The 17,434-nt window shown below is 40.1% G+C and overlaps 1 long non-coding RNA gene across 3 annotated transcripts in view; it reads left to right on the top strand.

Annotated features, from left to right (window-relative positions):
• The first annotated feature begins 8,588 nt into the window (after positions 1 to 8,588).
• The window catches only part of LOC114000345, a 47,373-nt gene continuing 38,527 nt past the window's right edge, over positions 8,589 to 17,434 (top strand). For all 3 annotated transcript variants that reach the window (XR_003545186.2, XR_005562988.1, XR_005562987.1), the window contains exon 1: positions 8,589 to 8,718. This is a non-coding gene — a long non-coding RNA (uncharacterized LOC114000345). The remainder of the gene's footprint in view (positions 8,719 to 17,434) is intronic.

Here is a 17,434-nt window from a genome sequence, read left to right as displayed (position 1 = left end):
CTGTCTTTATGTAAAGATTTAACCAAATACAATTAAAAAACCCCTATTACAACCCACATAAGACAATATCACTGACCCTGGGATACTCATTTCCCCATCTCAATATTTGGTAGAAATGTAAATTGGATATCTGATAGACAAGACAGTAGGAATAGACACTTCCTAATGAAAAAAAAAAAATTTGAGTTTAAGTTAATCAGGATGCATATATTGTGTGCTTGGTTATAACAAGTGACAATTTAGCATCCTGAAAGATAATTTTAGATAGCAATCACCATTCTTACGGGTTTTCTTAAAAAAGATACAGCTTTCTGATTTTTTAGCACCCAGGAAGCTGAGAGAGCTTTGCAGACACTACTCGTTTTTATCTGCCCTGTGACATGTATTTTTAAAACCTGCAGCATGTCACAGGGAGGTATATCATGCCCACCAAGCTCTAGCTGCAGATTGAGCGCTCCCAAGCCATCCATCAACATGGGATCAGCATCTCAGACCCCTGGAGCTGAAAACCCAAACATCACCATTCAGCTCCATGGCACTGAGCTGTTCTTGCCTCTCTGGATAGTCTTGGGAAGATGGAGTTGCTCTGTTTGTACTCTCTTCCTCAAAAAAAATGAGTGAAGATCCAAAGATAGGGCACGAGCCCAGCTCTCTGGAGCAGTGTCTTAAGCCTTTACTGCTCCAGCCAATGTTTTAGCATGATCCTATCAGGAAAACCAGAGAGAAAAAACTCTCTTTTGTTCTTCCTGCCAGTTCTCACTTAACCTCTGAGCCTTTTGGATTAGCAGTATTGTGAGGATGTGTGCCTTGTACATTGTTTGCTGACTTCCAAGTTGCTCTGTAATGCTCCTTTCTGGGAAAGTGAGCAATGAGGACTGACTTAAGGGGAATTGCAGTTTGATGGATGTGCGAGGTTTTCATGTTTGAAAAGAAATGTTCTAATTTTCTTCTAATTACTTACTTGTATACATGTCCAGAGACACGGCTGTGGGTCCACTTAGAGCTAATTAATAAGTACATTTGAGGCTTTGGATGTTTTTAAGGCAAATTTAATGTACTCAAGCATCCACTACAGAGGTGTAGCACACTCCTTTGTGTAGCAAAGGTAACATGGAATTTTCCCTCTTCATTACCAGCTCCAAACCTGACATTAATGTTAGATTCAGAGGAGAGTGTCAGCGTTAGCAAATCAGCTGCCAGGAGCCCATCGTGGCTCTGCCTTGCATCCCTTCCTTGCTTCCCTGCTGGGCTTCTCCAGCTGCCCTCTGAGCAATGCTCACTCACTGCTGGACATAAGCCCTGCTCTCCCCTCTCCCCCCCACCCTGCAGGCAACTATCCTGAGGTGTAACACCCTGCCCTCTCCTGCCTTCATCAGAGAGCCCAGGGAGCTATTAAAATGCTGTTATAAATCATAGTTATTAGCCAAGTGACTCATCTTACAGCACTAAGAAGGAATCTCCAATCTCATGAGCGCTGGGGTGTCTTGCACAGAGAGCGCTGGGGTGTTGATGCCCTTATCTCGCATTTCCAACAGCAAAACCCAACCTGTGTTTTACTTGTGCTTTTTATATACCTAATCAAAGCAGGTCAGGAAACGTGTAAGACAGCACCAGGGCTGCCTGAGAAACATAATATTTGTCAGAGAGCATTAACTCAGCCTCTCTCTTTCAGGGAATGATAGATGAAGTGTGCCTGAAACTCTGTTTAGATTATGTGAAGTAATGCACTGGTGGTTACATTCATCCTAAGCAAATCATTTTCACTCACTTGAGCTGCCTTACAGAATTTTCCAATAACACTTTAAGCAGTCTAAAACAAAATGAAGTCTTCACGGGTCACTCACATGGGAGTTCCTCCCAGAGCCTGCTTGCATACAGACAGGTTTGGAGGGCTCTACACCTAAAACAGAAGTGAGTCCTAGGTCAAAGCCTGCATCAGCATCAGGACCAACGTTTGGGAGCTGCCAGCAACAGAACGCCTGACATCCAAGAAACCATGGCAGCCCTTTATGAAACGATGGACTGACCTTCATGCAGGCTATGAAAACATTCTGCACCCCCAAATCACCCAGTCAAGGACAGTCACCCAATCTCTGCTGGGATCTGTTCCTCCCCTGACTAGCATCGTCCCAGGTAATGGTCAGTGTGGGGGCATCTCCTGGGCCCCTCTACTGAGGGACCATGAGGGCTGTGGCCCTTCCAGTCCCCCAGCTCTGTGAGCTCTTGGGAGGGAGGAATAGGCCAACATGATGAGCCTTTTCTTCCCCAGGCGTGCACAGAGAGCCTGTGCCAGGTCACACACCAGCAAAACAGGCTCTGGAAGGACCAGAGCCAGCCTCCAGATCCATTCCCACAGCTCCTGGAGTGTAAGTGAAAGGATTGCTCTAAAACTCAGCATATCTCTACTAAAGCCCGGGGAATCTAATAGAGATAATTACAGCTTGCTTAACTTAATAATTACACAGGGAGATATTTCATCTGCACTCAGTGCCAATTCCAAGATGAAGTGAATGTCCTTGCTTAAGTTTAATATTTTTTAGGGAGGACTGCTGTAATTTTCAGGGGAGGAATGCAATTAGATGAAGCCCAATGATGTTTCTGCTAGCCAGTGTATTTTTAAAAAGTTTTGCCTTCATCTTTTTTCAAAAGGAGCCTTTGTCGATATCAGCTCCTGCTTTCACACGTGCTGTGGCCCCTGCAATTAGGAGTTCTGGGGATTAACTAAAAAGTCCAATTTAAAACTTTTCAGAAAATGCTTTGAGCGAGAGGGGGAAACCACTAAGTCAGCTGCTTCTATGCATGTCTTTTTGTGCTATGAAATATGACTTCAAAGAAAACCCTTCTGTTTCCATTTCAAGGTCTTTTTGTAAGGCAAGGAAGATAGGCATTGGAATGCTGCTGCTGGGAGATTTATTGGAAGTCTTGAAGGGCTCAGTAGACTGGGAAGGTAATTTTTGTATCCTACTGCACTCAAGACTGATTTAATTTTGTGTCAGTTCTGGAACTGCAACCAGAATATGAGCTGTGAGTTTATAAATTGCTCCTCTGAGTGCCTGACCTTGCAGGGGAGGGGAATCTAGAAGGAGTTAGAAGATAAAGAGATCGTGCACAGTTGATCAAATGCATTTCACTGGGTTAGTGGACCTCTCGCTCGTTCCTCATTTCCCCCTCAAGCACCTTGACAGTCTCCATGCCATAAGGGTGCCACTGTCCATCAAAGTGTGTCTGACATTTGGATCAGATTTTTTTTAACAGAGGACATTACTGCAATAAACTATGTATATAACAATCATTATTATGAATAGCTATTTTACTTTGTTACTATAATTTATATAAATCTGGAACTGAAGTGGAATTTCAAAGAAAATATTTAAGGGCAGCGAATTTCATTCGAATTGCAGGAAAAGTATATTAATTGGTTGATTAGATTTGGGAATATTCTCTAAAGAAGAATGCTAGAAGTCATTTAAAAATATATTACACAAAGATTTTGGGGATACATTTCAAAAGGCAGTGTTCTTTTGGCCCAAATTAAAGAGAAAATTACCTAATAGCACTGTAGGATTTTTCATTGTTCAGTTTCAGCTCAAAAATCTATGATTCAAGATGTAATGTGTATAATCTATGAAGTCCCATTAGAATCTGTTTCATTTCCAAAGAAAATTTTATTAGAATAAATTGCACTTTCTTGACATTAAATTGTTGCTGTTCATAAGATATGAAGTACAGGGTGACTGCCTTTTAAAGTAATTTCAGTTACCTGAGATTATAATAAATGCTACACTGTAGCTGTCACAAGTTTCACTTTTTCTACAATTGATCTTCTCTGAGACAAGCACAGAGTGATTTAAATAACACCACACATATGAAAATAACATAGTCTTGTTGTAGAAGTGATTGCCTTCTACACAGCAGATCCTCCATGTGATGGATATATAACACAGGACAGGGAGCATCAGCTGACAGCCCCTGAGCTGTGGCAGGCTAACTGGTCACATGCTGCTGAATCCAGTCTTGGTTTCCATCTGGTTAATTTTGCCAAAAGAAAGCTAAATTATACTACAAATATTGCCTGAATATCAACTTACCATGTAAGCACTCATTGCTGCACCAGGAGTTCTGTGCAATCAGTAATGGAAAGCCAAGTGGTCCATAAACTATGTCGGTGAGATAGAAAAACCGAAATTCCCCTGTTACATATCAAATCAACAAAGCCTTACTGTATTATATACAGTTCATTAATAAATGTCATGTGTGATTAGCAGTGGTGGAGCTGTTAGGGAAATACATTTTCTGCCTTTATATTTGATGTGTTGTCCATTTCAGCAGTCACTTCAGTTTTATCTTTTGAAGGAGTTATCTCAAGGCCAGGTGGGAGAGAGACCATGTATTGCCTCCTGATATCCCCTTATCTTGTTCATTCACCACTGCGAACCAGAGGCACACAAGGAGTTTTCCAGGGAGAAGTGTCTCCAGCATTCAGATATTTCACTGAATTGAGAAATTCCCTAGAGAAGTAACAGAAAATACAATACACTCCATGTATTGTACATCTTTATGGGACCACCAGACACTGTACCTCTGTGACTATAGAAACATGCCGGTCTGCCATCCTCTCATTCCTCTTTCCATTCTCCATTTTGTTTGATTTGTATCATCTCTTATTGTTCCATCACCTTTAGGATTTTTGGGTGCAGGGAGGGAACTTTGTAACTGATCTATTACAGCACTATTACAAGAGTCTGTTGCTGTCCAGAGCACTGTGAAATATTCTCAGTGTGCAAATCCCAGGTGAGATAGCCTACCTGATATCATCTTGGAATCCTTTGAATTCATTTACTTTATACCCACTGGCACTGGAGAGGCCATCCTGCAACATGATGTAGAAAATGTCTGAAACAGTGGTTGGTTGATTTCAGCTGTAACTAGCAGGAGAAATATTAAGAAAAAAAATTCACATTTTTTCACCTCAAATGGCACTGGGTGCCATGCTTCTTACATTCATGCTGTGATCATACCCTCTGCACTTGAATGTGGTGACATTTTCTATTTCATATTCAGAAGACTGTGGGAGACTGTAGAAATCAAAAGAGCAACATTTATTTCCCCTTAAATGGGAAGCTGATCTTTCAAGTGTTCAGTAGAACTAATTGAACCCCTAACTGAAAAACAAACACACACAAAAAAGCAAATAATGCTAACAAGACACCATAAGGAAAGTTTTTGTTATGTGCATGCCTGTGTTTGTTAAACATACCTATTCTAGCTGAGAACTGCAAAGATAGAGGCCACTGAAAACTCTATAGGGACTAGGTTAAAGGAGATGACACAAAGCCTGAAGTTATCGACTTGGCTGGAGACAAGTTTCCTTCCTGACACACAAGCTAAACAGCTGGCCACATGTCCATAGAGGACTGAGACCCAGTCCCATCTAGGATCCAGGCTTCTGTTTTCATGACATGTACTTAATTCCAGGTGCTGCCTTTGCAGGTGTCTTCTCATTTGAGAGGGTTATGTTGTCATGTTATAAATATAATTCCAGAAAGGAATATAAGAAAATATAATTCCAAAAGGACTATCAGAGAAAGAAGCAAGACATCACCTGATGCACATTTAGCATTTCCCCCCATACTCCATCCTCTTTTCCACTATCCATAAGGGATCAAGAGACAGAAAGCAGGTCTGAAAATCCATGTCTGTCCAGGCAGAGGCTACCTCTGTTAGGCCCTTCAGAAGACAGTTGTAAGTTACCTTCAGAGGACTCCATAGGGCCAGACTGTGAGCACACATGATTCTGGTGAAATGGAGCTACATCCCTAGGGCTTCAGGTGTTGATGGTCCTCACTGAGAAACCCCAAAAAACACTGCCCTGTTCCTTTGACAGAAAGCTGAGGGGCAGAGTGGGAAAACAATACTGTCAAGCTCAACCTCCCTCTCAATGGGCTTTATCAAGACATGAGAAAATCACCAACTGGATTTTGAAGTTGTTGCATTGCAACTGCTGTTTGAAGGACCTTTTTTCAGATGCTGGGTGTTGGGATACTTCCTTTTGGCCAGGTTATTAATGACATGCCCTAAATGAAAGTGTCAGGCATAACTTTAGCTTGGAAAAATGTTGTCTTTGCTAGGTGTGTAGAACTCTGGACTATTGCAGAAAAGTGCCTGCAGTTGACAGCCAAATGAAATCTCCAGGTTATGTCTGCAGTGGCTGTCTGTGCATGACACTACTGTCTCCTTTCTGCCTGCCCATACAGAGGCTTATTCCACAAAAGTGAGATATTTTTCCACTGTCTACCTACAGTGTCTGCAACTGGTGCAATGTCAAAGTAGTAGCTGCTGCATACTCAGCTCTGCAAATATGTGTCTCTATTGAAAAATCTGCAACTGAAATATTAGTAGGACTATCCACATGGAAGTAGAAGCTGAAAATAAAAGAGTTTTGAACGTGTCCATTGGAACCAACATGGTGTGACTTTCATTTTTGGTTTTGTTACTCTGGAATAATTTCCATGCTTGAGGACACAGATGCTGAGGTGTTATTTTTAATAATTCTAATGTCATGTCTTAGCACCTGAATTAACATATCCATTAATATTTAGACTTCTCATGCTCTAGAGAACATGATGAGCTAACATGTTTTTGTGTGTAGCAAGACTACAAATCACAGTGTTTAAACCAAGATATAGCATCATTTCCCATCACAGTTTTTTGGCTGAATGGAAGCTCAGCAAGAGGGAGTCTTTCAGTAGAAGTGGCTCTGATGGGTGTCATTAGACATTGGCTGGCACTGATTTTACTCAACTTTATTTTCAGATATGTTTGCAGGAGAAATATTCCTGTTAGGATATTGTGTGTTTATAATTGGTACCTGTATTGAGAATGACGTATGCACTGAAAGTTCACCGAGGCTTATGGAGAGATAAACGTATTGAAATAAAACCAATTCTGTGGCCACAGATTGGAAGATCTCTTCCATTTTATTCTTTACTTTTCCCAGTGGGATTCATGTATTGTGTCTCTCTCATAAGCAATTTGCAACGTGCAGTTATGCACACAAAGAAACCTATCTTACAGCATTTTATGGAAGAAACACCCAACTTGTCCTGTTGTTATTACATGTCCCCCAATTCACCAGGTACTTAATGTTTCCATTCTGCCCCCCAATCTAATTTCTCAGCTGTAACCTAAGATGTTTGACAATAAAAGTATGTTCTGGAAAAAAAAAACCCACATGTTATTAAGTCCTTGAAAAATCTTTCATTTGGCTCTGTGGTATTATTGTTTCAGTTTTCAAATACATATTTTTCTTCCCAAAATGAGCAAAAATGCTACATGATATTCTGGTTGTTTTTCCTTCTTGGCAGTTACAAGGAACTTTCCCAAGTGGTTCTGATAAGCATTAAGTATTTTCATTAAAATGAATTATGTCAACTACCTAAAGTGCAAAAAAGCAAACTTAAATAAATATTTTGGGTAAAGGAAGGAAAACATTTTGAAAATCCTCCATGTATTTTCCTGGTACCTGATCTTTTGTGATTTGTCTGTGAGCAAGCTGAAAAACATTTAGTTGTTCCTAACTAGATCCTATTTTGTTTTACCACTCTTCCCTGCTGTTTATTCAAAACTATAAGTGATCCTTGGATATTTTGCTAAACTGTTATTCAGTCAGGGGATGAAAAGTCTGAGGAATGCCATGGGATTATTATAACAGTATAATTAGCTTGCAGACAGCTTTCTTCTCAACAGCTCTCAAAAGCTCTTCTATCCATCTCACTTACCCAAGTAATTAATTAAAAACAGCTGCAGACTAGAACAACTGTTGCAAAAAAAAAAAAAAAGAGAAGTGTTTACTGTTTGCTTTTCCTTCTCACTTCTAGGCAGTAGAAGAAGAGGAAGTCACGTAGGAGCAGTTACGACAGCTAAGGACCGTCTGCTTTGCTCCATTGCCTGAAATCCTGTAAAGGAAGACAGAGGGGCAAAAGCACTCATGAAGCACAGCTCTTGCTGTGGCCAATTCATGCCTGAAGTAGGGGCAACTCTTTTAAAATCATTGCTAGTCTAATGTGCCTATGTCCTGGAAAAGACCCAAGGAGGAAAAGCCCTGAGGGTCCTTGCCAAAACTCCCGTGTCATGTCTTTTTTATACACTGTTAGAAATAAAGTACATAAGTGAGAAAAATGGAATAATTGAAGCAGTCTGAGTTTGGAAGAGAACTGCCAGGAAGCTGGAGCAGATGACTTGAATACTTTCAAATATTCCTGGAAGCCAACTGTGCTAAAAAAAAGTAATACTGGAAATGGTGCCATCTTCTCAACTGCTATATGTGGCAGGCTCAAAGGTGCAGGGGACTCACAAGAGATTCCTTGGGGATAACTAAAGGGAAAGCAAACTTCACTGCAAATTCACTCAAAACATTCAAAACTGTCATAATCCATGGGAGGAAGTGACTTGGGAAAGGTATATTTTCTGTCCAAGAAGCCAGCTATCAGGCCAGATGACTGGACATTATATGTCAGAGTTACATAATAAAGAAATCGTTAAATGTGAACGGTTAAGCTAAGCTAACAGTCAAGCTAAGCCATACTGAGCAGCCCTGCAATTCTTTCCTTTTAATGGCCTTTACCTGCCAAACATAGCAAAGACAACAAAGAGAAAGTAACAGTACCATCCACCGTAGGCAGTGTTACCTGGGGCCTGGAGCATGAAGTAGCTGTGGAGGTAAAGATTCAAAGAGTGAATGATATTGCATCTTTGTTGTCTTTTCATGTATCAGGTGCTTTCCTGGCAGAAAATATAGAGAAGTACAAGAAGCAAGGGTTAGTCTTTTCTAAGGGCATCTGGGGATGCCCGTGTGCTGTCACAGCCTTCCCTGTTTCACAGTTACAAATGGCCTGCTACAGCACAAAGTATTTTAAGACCTGTTTGATTACTTTTCCGCAAAATGCCAACACTGTCAAGGACTAAGAAAGCCCTGTACCCAGGGTTTAGCTTTTTATTTTTATTTGCAATGTATTCAGTGGCAGCCATTCTGGTTTAAAATGAAAAAGAGATTTGTCCTGGAAGGGAAACCATTTATCCTCACATGGCACAGGTTTCACAATGTGTGGAATGTCATCATCCATGTACTGTCCAACTTTCTTCACCTTCTCTGTGATGATGAAGGTCCTGCCAGCTTGCCCTGAATAAGTCAGGGACCATAATGAGGTTTCCAGAGGCATGGCTGGAGCTTATAGCTCTTTCCAGACACTTCTGAAGATATTTTAAGGGCAATCTAGACACATATATACTTGTCATGAGCTCCTGTGCAGACTTGAAGATGAAAGATACAATTTAAAAGGTCAGTATTGGAAAGTAGATATACAGACTGTAAATAAGTACTTGAGAGGCCTCTGCAAATTTTTCTTTGTGTTCATAGAATCACAGAATGGTTTGAGTTGGAAGGGACCTTAACAATCACCTAGTTCCAACTCTGCTACCATGGGCAGGGGCACCTTCCACTAGATCAGATTCTATACTCTTGGGAATGGTCCTGTATAGGGTTAAGAGTCGGACTCAATGATCCTTTGGGGCCCTTCCAACTGAACATATTCTGTGATTCTGTGATTCAGGTTGCTCAAAGCCTCATTCAGCCTGGCCTTGGCCACTTCCAGGAATGGAACACCCCCAACTTCTCTGTTTCCTGCTTGATGTGATATGCATTGAAGACTTGCCTCTTGTCTCCTATCTGGCTATGAGAACTATGAGAATGCCCAGTGTTTTTCACTGGTGAATGAGATGTTTGAGGTAATGCTTGAATCAAAGTGTAGGACTCTGGCTGCCCTGTACTGCACATTACTAACAGTACTGAGAAGTATTATCTTACAGGAGAGACTCAGAAAACAAAAAATTAACTCATAAAAAGGACAAAAGGGCAAAACCAGGCCAAAACCCAAGTGACAGCACTTAGCACAATTCTTCAGGGAAGGAGGCATTCTAACAAATAATATATTCTCAATAGGTAGCAGGTATTCAAATTATGCAGTTCTGGATTTCAGTATGTATCGGACAGGCAGCAGGAGGGAAGAATGTCCACTGCAGGAAAACATCATCTTTCCTGAGGTCCTGTGGTGGTGTAGATAGCAGGAGCCTAAAGCTCTGCTCTTTCCAACCCTTGAGCTCTGACAAAAATGAGGGTAGAGCAGTTTCTGTACATTTCAGAGCACGCATCTTGCATTTCTTTCAAACCTTTCTTTAGTCAGTATTGATAGTTTATGCTATTCCTCCTTGCTCTAAGTTAAAAAGCGGGCTATATCTGATCTTCAGTGATTTCCACTGTCATTTATGTACATTTATAGATTTAATGTACACAGCAACTGCCTTACAGGATGTGTTAATAGAGACTCAGCTGTCTTCTTACACTATTTCTCTTCAGGCTAGTTAATAAAGTCATGCCCTGGAGGCTTAGGATAGTAACTCTGCTTCTCTTTGTCCAGAATCCCTCACGTTCCTTCTTCAATGGCATTTAACTGCATTGTATTTTAAATGAAGGTCCCTGTTCTGTTTCTTTCCTCCAGGTCTGTAAGTTTGATCAGTAGCCCCTTATGACAATTTATTTTGCATACATGCTGTTTGGTTCACAGCGCCTCTGTCTTATTGCACCTTCACAGTGCACCAGTAGGTTGCTCACTGCTTCCCACATGATGATTCTTACCACATGGCAGGGAAAGTTCCATTCCCACTGCAGGCTGGGCTGCCTTGGTCTCCTGCCTGCACGTTTTGTGCTGGGTCAGGCTGAGTATGATCACAGCAATTGTCAGTAATCACAACGCACAGCTGTGGCACGCTTCTTCAGGAAAATCTGCTCCTGGGTATGTTATGAAGGAAGATCACAGTGAGCACATACTGCTTGACATCTCTTCCTGCTTTGATCTCTGCTGCCAGGCAGAGAGCAAATGGGAGGTAAGTAACATGTGTGCCATGCCTCTACAGGTAAAGTGGTGATAGATGTGTCACTGCCAGTGTTTTTCCAGTTCCTACCAAAGAAATCAGATAATTTGGGTGGTTTAGGAATTACGAATATACTTTACAGAATACTTTCTTCTCTTTGCCCTGCCTTAGTTTCCCTATTTTTCCCCTGAATTTTTTGCTCTGTAGACAGAAGATGGGCTTTTTTGTGCCCCATCAAATAATTGAGACTCAATAAGATGTCGTTCTTGACTGTTCCTGACTCAAGTCATGTGGGAGTCTAGGTGGGATTTACTTTCTTTGTACAGTTCAATACTGTAGGTGAACTGAGATATTTCAGCATACTGACAGTGGGCACTTGCTGGCCTTGAGCTGCCTGCAGAGACTGACAACTAGAACTAGAGGTTACAGCAGGTTTTCTAAATTAAAGAGTCTCAAATCATCCACCCTGCCCATGCAGGCTACAAAATGGCTCCAGTTGCTAACAGCTCGCAATATGGTTTGATCCTAAAGTAAAAGAAAGGAAAGAGCTTAGGCCTGGCACCAACACTGCAGGATGACTGTTTTCATTTCAAGCACATTCAGAAAAAAGGATTTAGTGAATCCTAAAACATTATCCATGAATTAGCTGCAGGAAATTCAGTTCAAATATGCCTCTAAACAACTTTATTTGACTTAATTCAAATATCTTAAAAAAGAACCCCAAAACCACATATAAATGTATCACAGCTTCTAGTTCTGTACTAACTGTTTGTACCACTTTTTACTTGCAATCAAGGTGGAGATTGAAATTCTTGTGGTGGATCCTCATGTTCTTAATCGTCACATTCTGAATGAAACTCCATGAGGGTTGTCGCTTTTCCATCACATACCTGCTTAGTTGCAACTATACCTTAGATTTTGACTTTTGGTCTCTACCAGACTGTAGAGAGGCATATTAAAAATAGGGAGCACATGGTCTTAGAAAGTTTTGATCCAAATTATTCAGCTCAGGTTGCATCCTTTTAAACATCCTTTTAACAGGTTTTTCCTGTATCAGTATTCTTCAGAATTTATTTTCTTTTGAAGAGTATCTTGAGGTCTCAAGAGTTTGAATTAACTATGGTATAAACATCTGTTGGCAGACAAACCCTGGCACAAAAACTTTTTAAGATAACAAGATAGAAAAGATAGCTAAGAAATTAAAAAGGAAAATGTGCTATTCAAAAATATAAAAAGATGTGGAACAGAAGAACAGGGAGGTCAGACACCTGTCCAAAACCACCCAGGAAGTGTGTCGGAATCAGAAATTAAATCCAGGTGTTCTCCATTCAGATTCAGCAACATGTGAGCAGGCTGACTGCCATAGCATATACCATAGAATGTAAGATTTTACTGGGACAACATCTTCCAGCACTGAATGTTGCTTGTGTCCCAGCTGACACTTTCTGGGAGGTGTGCTCACTCGAAGGTGAATTTTGCATCCTTTCTCCATATATTCTAAAAGAAATCAATTAAGCAAGCTATATTTCAAATGCGAACTTGCTGCTGTTCATGAAACAGCTTAGGCTGTCCTCTCATAGTTTAGGATGTCAACAGGCCCCTTGATTGAAATACAGCCTTGAAATCCACCTCTTTCTTCCAGACTGCAGTATGTATTATTCTTGTAGTTTTTAAAGACAGCTGTGTGAATTAATGAACTGATCTGAGAATCGAGGCTGGCCAAGATCACCATTTAAAAGTCGTGTAGATGACCTCATAAAAACTGCAAAGAATGCTTACAGCTTGCTTGTAAAACAAATCTATTCCTTAATAACTCAAAATGCCCACATAATTCAGTACACATTTTAACCCAAGTGAGTGCTTCATAAGAGAAGACGAAAATTTCCCATGAAAAAGACATTTAACTGGTACAGGCAACTATAAACTTTAATTGATATTTCACAGTATGTACAAGTTTGCTCTCCAGGGAGTGTAGAATATCATTTTTGCACCTGCACTCTAACTGCAGTCTTATAGTATTTCAGCCATTAAACATTTTTCATTAAAGGACTTCATATAGAATTAGTATAATCTGATTTTAACAAAAGCATTCTATATATAGGTTTTTCACACCATATTAATGCAAAACTGTTAGAATTGGAGAAGCTGTATTGTGCAGGCAACCCCCAGGTTTCTATCCACAGCCATTCGTAGGGGTGGTCTGTACTCAGAGCACCATATTTGTAAAACATATTTATGGTAATATACTTGACTGTATCTGAGAAGAAAGATATTTCTAATAAATTAGTGTTTTTTCCATGTAAATTGCTTTTTTTTTGTGCTAGATTTCCCCAAAGAAATTGGGGAATCTAGTGAAATAGCAGTTTATGGTACAGCGCAATAGTATCACATTCTTTACAACTTCCATCCTTGGCAGTCATAAAACCTAACAGTAGAAAGGGTGTTTGCATATTGGGCAGCAGAGGGAATATTTTTGGATGGCTATAACTTAGCAAATCTGCAGAAATATTTGTCTTATGGCTTGCATTTAATAGCTGTTATCTAGCTGGCAATCAGAGGTGAACAGCTGTGCAGTTTTAAGATGTATGATTTTAAAACAATGAACTGGAGGCCTTGCTAAATGGTTCAAATTAGATGTGGGTAGTAGCAAACATCACAGGACTTTTCACCTTGTTGGAGACAGAGATTGAAGTTGAAAGTGCTTTACAAACTCAGTGAAGGCAGCACCTCCTTAGTCATTTGTAAGAGACCCTTGAGAATATCTGCAAGTTTCCTTGAAAATATTTTCTGGGATTTTTTGAATCTTTTATGTGCAGTATTTCACTCAGATTGTTCTCACAACCCCTCACCCCAAAAACACTTTCCCCTGCAGAAGAGCCATACTTCACAGGTATTACTCACAATACAGTTGACAACGATTTTAATGTTTGAGCAAAGGTCTTAGTTGAAAAATGGAGAAAATAAGGTATGTAAAAACTCGTAGGTATATACATCTTGGTTTCACAAAGCCAGTAAATTAGAAAGTTTCCATCAGACAATCTATGATTTGCACAGGGCTGCAGGGAACGGTGGTTTGCCCATTCCTGTAATGAAAATATGAGACACGGTTTCTGTTTATTAGACATACAGGGAAATACAGTTGTTTTGTATAAAAATAACTCTCTCCATACCCCAGAGACTTGCAGAGGAGATGTATGACGGTGAGACTGATTGACTTTGTGATAACCAGCTTCAGACCACACACAGGAATCACTTTAGTCGAGGCTTTTTTTTTTGCCCATGACTAACATAAAATGTGGTCGAGGATTCACAACAGTCCAGTAAACAATATGCAAACACTGCAGTAAAAAAGCTTGGGAGGATGGTGCAGCACAATCTCCCACATGAACATTTCTGCCAGCACTTTCTTCAAAGAACACCACCTTGGTCATAATGGGGAAGTGGTTGGACCCATGCTTACAGCACTAATTATATACTGATAATTAAGGTATTCTTCCTTCCATTGTCCTGAAAAAGAAGGTTTTAACTTTCACAACCAGAGAGGCAATGAGAGAGACCTAATTTTGCTCTGGATTTAGCATCAGATAAACTGCATAACTCTCAGGTGATGCTCCAAACCACTTTGAGACAAATATCTCTACCACACAGAAAAAAAAGTATGGCAATGGCCCATGGGGTTGCATGACTGAGTGTTAGTTGTGATCTTGTCAATATTTTGTCCCTGGGGTTGTCCTACGCATAAGAATACTGAGCAGCCTCCTCCTTCTCCGTGAGTCTCCTCCTTGTGCATGAGCCAAGGTTTTATGGTATTTTTACTTATTCTCACAAGCTATTTATCCTTCAGGCACACTTGTACCAGGTCACTTTTTTCACATTATATTTTTAATAATGGATGTCTTTTTTAGTTGAGTTTTTAACTGATGTGTCAAAAACTGTGATCTTGCTAGGAACATTAAAGGTCTCTTCAACGTGATAGCTAAGTAGAGCTTAGGAGACTACTCATCTGCCCTAACTTAGCATTCACAGGGCTAGGCTATGCTTCAAAGAAATCCCAGTACTGTAAACCACCAGTATGATTCCACACTGATCTTATCACTGTCAGGAACTGCTGGGTTCCTCTGCTTGTGTTTGATAAACTAGCAGAAATATATCCTACTTCTGAGATTTTTTTTCTTATCTGGGCCCATTTTTGCCTCTGCAGGACAAGGTGAGGCTACATTTTCAAAGCTGTTCTGAGTCTCATCCAAATGGGATCATGCAGGTAATGCCTGGTGGCAGGGAGAATGCAATCTTGGGAAAAAAATATTTTATGGAGCCTGCTGGGGCCCAGGGCAATGCAGCTCATGGGCTGCAGCCAGAGCAAGGTGTAAGGTGCAGCAGCTCACCTCCCTGAGACCCACATCTCAATCTGGCTAAACAGCTGAAGTGGTGACATGATTGATCACAGTTCAGAAGAGGGGATTACTAGGTGACTAAGGCTGGTTGTTGAGTGATGCTTATCCCATAATATATTTGAAGATACTGTACCTCTCAGAGAAGGGTGAGGGGAAAAGACAAACAGAACTGAGCCAGGGCAAAAAGCACTTCTGATGTTGGTTTAGGGAAAGTGTTTTGTTCTGTGGTTTTTTAATTCAATAAATCTCACATAAAAGAACAGTTGAATTTATTTTCTGGTGGAGGGCCTGATGTTGTCATTAAAGAGACTAGATGGAACTTGGGACGAAGCATAGCAATAGATCTTCCCTGTTCTCCTCAGTTTGGTGGTGAAAGTCCAACCCTTCAGATGTGTGATCAGACCCACTCACTGTGGAGTTTGCATGTGAGGATTCAAGAGGGTTCTAGTACCTGGGGGACCAGGCAAACAGTCGTTTTATAAATATCAATTATAAGGAGAGGAAGTTACTTTCACTGCTCATAAAATTTTCAAACAACAAAAAATATGAATGTTGTCTAGGAGGCAAAGCAAGTCAGGTGAATTTAACTAGCAGCACAGCCAGTCAGAGCCTTTGGGAGATATTAAATTTGGGGAGTTTAATTTTGTTTTGTTTTCCCTTTCCACCGCACAACTGCAGATGAAACTAGTCCCCTAGCACATCACAGAGAAAATAAAATGCACAAGAAAAATTCTGAAGCTCGCCAATATTGATTACCTTTTTGTCAGACAATAGCTACTTCTGGGAATAGCTTAAAGAGTATGTTTTGTGGACAAACTCACTCAAAGTAGCTGCAAAATAACACAATAGCCATGACATCAAAATGGAATGGAGGGTACAAAGCCTTCTGCTGCCTCTGTTACTAGACTGACCTCAGTCTCCTTTGCCCAGGTAGATGATAATAGATGGAAATGACAGATCTCCAAGACTGGGATGGTCTCTCATAAAAGGTACAGCACACATTGGTTCTGACTTCTGCTGGCACATCTCAGCAGTACTGCCACATAACTGGCTATTATAAGTCAGTAAAGGCTTATATGGAGGCTGCTGTGGAAAATCTTAATTCACAGAAGTTGAAGGCTAAACTCCCTTGACTTCAGCAGAGTCAGGATTTTAAATGTAAAATGTGATTTTAAATTGGGTAAAATATTTAAAAAGAAACATACCTTCTTTTTAACATAGATTAAATCTTAGATTGTGCTCCAAACCAGACATTAGTGTATGCAAGTCCAACTGGCTCTTGTTGCTGGCATTTAATGTCATAGACAACTATATTATTCTTTACATGCTATTGTGAAGACAGAGACTAGTATACTATTCTTTTACTGTGTTACTGTCCTGAACTTAATTTGCTGATATTTAGTGGAGCAGCAATAGTATATTACTAATGTAGGGTGATCTATCTAATAGAAGAAGGAAAACAAAAAACTATGGAGAAAAGAATGTGTTTATAACAAACTCTCTCTTTTTACTTGGGGCACCTTTTTAATTGCATTTCTTATGCATCTAGAACAACTTTATTATTATGCTGGAAACGGAATTGATTCTGTACTTATTCCCATATTTCAAATGTTAATTTTTCTTGATTATGTGTGAAATGAGTTTATCTATGGAGTAATCAATCAGTTCTGTCCGTTTGTACAGTTCACATCTGTGATGGTAGCCACTTTTATAAATAAGACACAGTAAATTCCATAATCTGTGAAATAATTTTAGCCTAAATGAGCATTTTGTGCCCTTCTTTCATGGAGATTGTTTAAAACAAGGCACACATGTTTCAGTAGTAACTGTACCCTTACTGAGGGAGGGAAGTTTTGCATACTCTCTTAAATCAATCCTTCTTGCATATTTGAATAGGGCTGGGTATAGCAAGCTGAGCAGCTAATTTAAGACCAGCTCTTTCTTTTCTCAGGATCAGGAACTTACATTTTCCCCTTTACCTGACTGTTTTGTGGGGTTTTTTTTCCTGGCTTTACCCACAAGTTCCTGTAACATTCCTTACAGAAACGCACCTGCTATCTTTTGAAATACAAGTCATTGTTCATTTATAATCCACCCTACCGGTGAGATACATA

The sequence above is a fragment of the Pipra filicauda genome, unplaced genomic scaffold (genome assembly GCF_003945595.2).
Source record: "Pipra filicauda isolate LSUMZ 115617 unplaced genomic scaffold, ASM394559v2 scaffold177_size2800117_pilon, whole genome shotgun sequence".
In the NCBI taxonomy this organism is placed as follows: Eukaryota; Metazoa; Chordata; class Aves; order Passeriformes; family Pipridae; genus Pipra; species Pipra filicauda.
This window is presented reverse-complemented; position numbering and strand designations above follow the sequence as displayed.